The sequence below is a fragment of the Rhagoletis zephyria genome, unplaced genomic scaffold (assembly GCF_001687245.7).
Source record: "Rhagoletis zephyria isolate East Lansing unplaced genomic scaffold, Rhagoletis_zephyria_1.1 Rzeph_scaffold_06379, whole genome shotgun sequence".
In the NCBI taxonomy this organism is placed as follows: domain Eukaryota; kingdom Metazoa; phylum Arthropoda; class Insecta; order Diptera; family Tephritidae; genus Rhagoletis; species Rhagoletis zephyria.
This window is the reverse complement of record NW_016163462.1, coordinates 24,197-29,560: the sequence shown is the minus strand read 5'-3', so window position 1 is coordinate 29,560 and position 5,364 is coordinate 24,197.

Below are 5,364 nucleotides of genomic sequence, written 5' to 3'. Positions count from 1 at the left end.
TTGAGGAAGTAAAAAAGAGTTTCGGAAAAAAAAACACTTCCACATGTGTCGGCAATGAAAAATGGCAGGGCGCGCGCAATTTGCCGTAGTTATCTCTCCATTCAGCCGCTGCAGCAGTGGCTGGCTGGCGGTCGCTTTGCCAAAATATTGCCAGCGCTTTGTCATAAAAAACTAGCAGCTATCACTTCCTCAACTCCAACAGCTTCTTATGTCACCCCTTCCGCTACCTTTATTATCGTTGTTATGGCGCGTGTTTATCTTCATTCGCACAGCCAGCCAGCAAGCGACTTCATAAAAGAAAATGCAGCAAAGAAAATAAAAAATCGTGCGATTTTATATTTCAAAAGGGGTGGTTGGGGACAGTCGCACACTGACGTTTGCTGTTCTTGCAAATTGAATTATTTTGTTTGCATTTTTTTTTTCATTTATTTAGTGTGGGTGGTTCGCCGCCAATGCTTGCCAGAGTTTCACTATTTTTGACCCAGCGAGTTTTCGCCAACGTTCCGGCATCGCCTGTTGACCGCCCTTAATTGAGGTACAAATGGCAGCAGGCTTCGTTTCAGTTTTCCTTTTTCATTTGTATTGTATCATTGTATGGCATTTTGAAGTCCTTTGTGGTTCTTTCACGGGATGTTATGCCTCCTGGTAAAGTGAGATTTCTAACAAAAAAAAAATTGTTCATAGATATTTGTATTTGTTTCTTGCTTTGACTTCAGTGTGGTGGATCAAGGTTGAAATATTGACCTTCTAGACTTTTTCTTCGGATACATGAACGATCTATATGAATAGGATGTAAACAAGCGAGGAAGTTTTTCTACCTCGGCATATACCGTCAATCGATTGCAACCAACCAACTAACCTGATGTAGGTGTATCCAGCTGGAATGTTCGAATCCTTAAAGGCAAAGGTACTTTTGGCCGGTTGCTATATGTCCTCATGAAAACTAATGATGGCATCATCGCCATCCAACGTGTGCGATTGAGATATTAAAATCCTGCCAGGCGATTTCATTGGCAAGAAGGCATCCTTGGCCTTACCGTCGCAAAATTCATCCTGCACGACGAAAATACCTATAACGGACTAAGGTTGATCGACTTCCCCAGGGGCGGAAACATTGCTGTATCCGCACCGAGAAAAAAAAGAAATCGATCGTGTTATGATGAACGGAAGTCACTTTCCAGTGAACGTACATACATACGCTCCGAAAACCAAAACCTTGTAAAGGAACATTATCTCACAGCTGCCAAGATGTGTACACTCTCTCTCACTCCTGCCTGAGAGCAGCATATGCGAACACTGGAACCACAGTTCTTGCTCATCACGAACCGCCGCCGAACAAGTATATAAGTAGAAAGGATGCCCAAAAGCATCAGGAAACTTTACAGCCCTCAATATTATCCTGTAAGAGCAAACACGATGGCCTAGTATACAAAGTGTATTCAAATTATGGAGGGAACACTTTTCCACCCGTTGAAGGATAATTTAAATACAGCGGCTCCTCTGGCTTGGTTCTGTTCGTTCGATCGGACACAGATACTTTAGTCCTGAAAGTATTCAACGCGGTAACCGCTGGTGGTAGCAGATAAAGGCGAGGACAATGGATTGACCAGGAGGCATTTTTAATTGGTGTCAGTTGGTACAGAAAGGAAACGAATTTGAACTTGGCCAAAATCGCTTACGCGGTGCACTATATAGTCATACACTGCACACTTATTTCTCTTTAAAATATATCAACAGCTATCGAAAGTGTTATTAATGGCACTCCAAAAAACAATTCGCCAAATTATTCTTAACTTACAAATATGGTAAGGCACAGTGTGTGGTCGTCAAGTAAGTACGCTATTCATTCGACAAAAATCGTTAAAAATAAACACTAATAAAAACCGAAAAGCTAAAAATCTAATCGAAAAAAACAACCTAGCCATTTCAACGTGAAACAAGTGAAATAAATTCATTAATTAAATCAAATGTAAAATACTGAGAGTTAAAAAAATTTACGATCAACCACCAAGCGCCCACACTCAATTGCCGTCGAAAGATCGGCCATCGGCCATCGAAATAATGCCAACAGCTAAATTTTGCACAAAAGATGTTTGCATTGCGGGATCACTATGAAAATCGCTTAATATAATAGATGATGCAATGTCAATGCAAACATCATTAAGTGCAGTCAATGCCAGTGTATGCTCGAAGCGGCGCAGAGGGTGTATGTATGACATTTACTGTGTGAGTTTTGCCAAAAAATATTGTTAGCGCGATAAAAATCAACTTTTGAGTCGCTTGTTTGGTAGCAGCTTGCCGCCAACGCAGCGTCGCTGAATACATATTTTGTTTTAGTTGATCTTCGATCGGTCGCTTCTCGATTAGCCGATCACCCAAGTAGCTGATCATTTGACGGTCAATGGCTATCGTCGGTGATAAATGACAGATTTCCGTTGTGTACATTTGAAAATATATAATAAATTGTAAAGCAGGCGATTTTTTTTCAGTTCGATGATGTCATTGCAGAATTTAGCTTTCGCATTTCCTTGAATTTGCATTTGAGACAGTTGTAATAATTTTTCACGCAGCAGTGAGAGTTTTTTTTTCTTTTGACTAAAACACTCTTGAGAGTTAGAATGCAAGCTTTCACAGGCTTATAGAGATATCTATATGATATGATACCTCACCAAGTTAAGGCGGAAAAAAGTTGTCAGAGAATTGTACAATTGGGTGAAAAGTGAAAGTGCCTTTTTTATGGAATTTTTGTACAAACTCAAAATAACTTATGAAATCGTACGAATATTTATTATCTAACTTGACCTAATTTGGTTCAAATTAATTACATTAAATAATTCGTTGAGAACCGAAAGATGGCGCGGCAATCGAGTTACTTCAAATCATTCGTATTTAGTGCCCAATTTGGTTAAAATTCGCAGCATATTTTACAGGGCAATTCTGACAACTGTCTTGAAAGCTCTTTACTGTCTTTCAAAAGACTAATTGAGTGATCTGCTAACGAGGATATCTTAGCGTTATGCTGTTCGCATTTTAAAAACAAATTAAAAAAAAAAATCAATTTAATTATAAAAGTATATGTTTTTCTTTTTAAAACAATAAAAAGTAATAAATAAAAGAAAATGTAATTAAAATAAGTAGAGCAAATGAAATTAAAATAAAGGAAAAGTAGATAAAAATACTTTTAATAATTAAATTAAATTAAAAAATACAGACATTTTTTTTCTTTTTAAAACAATGAAATCTAAAAACTCAATTAGAAAACGAAAAAAAATTTCATAAAAACAGAAAAAGTTTTACCTAAAAATTATATAAAATAAAAAAAATGTTTTTATTTTAAAACAGAATATGTATTAAAAAATTTAATCTTAAAAACACGAAAACTATTTAAGGTCTCAAAAATTAAATCAAATAAAAGAAACTTATTTTTTTTTTATTAAATTTGAAATTGATATTAACAAGCGAAAAAAAAAATTTAATTAAAAAATAAGAAATAAATATAAAAGGTTTATAAAAATCAAATTAAATTTAAAAAAATAATAATTTTTTTCTAAACCAAATCTAAAAATTAAACGTTTACTTTTCTTTAAGAAAGGAAAAAATACATAAAATAAGTTTTTAAAAATTACATGAAATTGAAACAGAAAAAAGTTTTAATTAAAAACGAAAAACAAAATTGCTGCACAAGGACTCGAACTCGTGTTTTGCTCACTCGGCCATTGCGGTAGTTAAAGCGATGCGCGTTAAATGATATGCAAGAGATTTCTCTCTAAATAGCTTTTCACCCCGAGTGCGGGATGAGAGAGCTTTTATGCTAGAATAACAAAAGTCATTCCAAACTTCCTGGCCAAATATGCCGAGCGCCGCAAGATTCTTTTGTCCGGTTCGTAGAAAGATATTTTGCAGTTTAGGCACAGTTTCCCAGAAGCGGCTGTTAGACGAAAGATTGGGGAGAACATTTGGAGATTTAACCTGTTATGTGATAAAAATTTGAAAGATTGTAGCAAATATGCCATTCAAACGATATCAGTGGCAATCATAACTCGTCGTTGGAAGGTGGCAAAATACGCAGAGCATTGACTAGTTTGTTAAAAAAAAAAAAAAAAACTTTTTTTTTCTATAAAGGTAAAGTTATGCAAAATTCTCAATAAAACTTGCAGTGGAGCCAAAATTTATTTCGCTTACATTGCGTAACAAAACTAGCAATTTCACTATTTCCTGCCCTGCATACGCATTCTTGCTAGAACATAAAAACACGCCAAGTATACTTGCAGGCGCATTAACGCATTCATTTCGATGCATCGTCTGCGAAAATTGCGAATTCTCATTTGACTCATTTGAATTTCGGGAGTTGAGCAGCAAAAGCAGCCAACAAATTAATTGCTGAAATTCAGGCACAAAATGCACGATTAACAACAACAACAAAAGCAGCGATAAGCAGCAGCACAATAGGTGTCAAGCATACATACATACATATGTAAGTATGTAAGTACAATATATAGGAGTACTTTTAGCTCAACAACAATAAAGTGAAATGGTGTTGGCTGCAAATTTGCATTCCTCGAATTTCGCGCTATTTACGCAAATGCAATTTCGCACTCTTGTAGGCGCATATTTTAATTTTTATTTTCTGACGCTATTGTTGTTGGTGCAGCTTTTGTGACTCCATATTTACTCATCAACGCAAGCTGTGTGCAATGTTTACGCTACCAATTGCAATTGTTATTTGCTGTGGTGCACACACAAACACACACACAGACAAAATACATATTACCTACTCTATAAGAATAGTTAGTCACTTGGTTAAATTTGTAGGCTGTTTATTTGCGTAATTTTTTTATTGTTGTTGCTGCATTGCTCAATGTTGGCATGCGTGTGAATTTTGACGCTTTCACCGAAAAATGCAAATTTGCCAACGCCAAATTAATTTTAACGTTTATTTAGAGAACCTAAATGTGTAGCCGATGCGCACATGCCAGCACACACGCACATATGTACATACGTGCATTGAACTGCATATTTGTGTATGAGAAATATTTATCTACAAATTTGCATGAAATACGCTTGAAATTCTGCCTGCGCTGCGAAATTGCAAAAATGCGAAATATTAATTTTCATATTTCCGAATCTATTTTTTTTTCAGAAACAAAGGATCCCAAAGAGATGGAATGTTAAAAACTGTTATTCACTGTTGTGACAAATATTAAAAGCAAAGAATAAAAATCTTGATGAAAACAATTTTCTGTGTTTTGTTAGTGTTTTTGGCCTAATAACAATTATTACACCGTGCGAAAAAAATAAACAAAATTTTAAAACACATACCTACTCACAAAACTATGGGCCAAAAATATAGTAAAAATGCGTTAT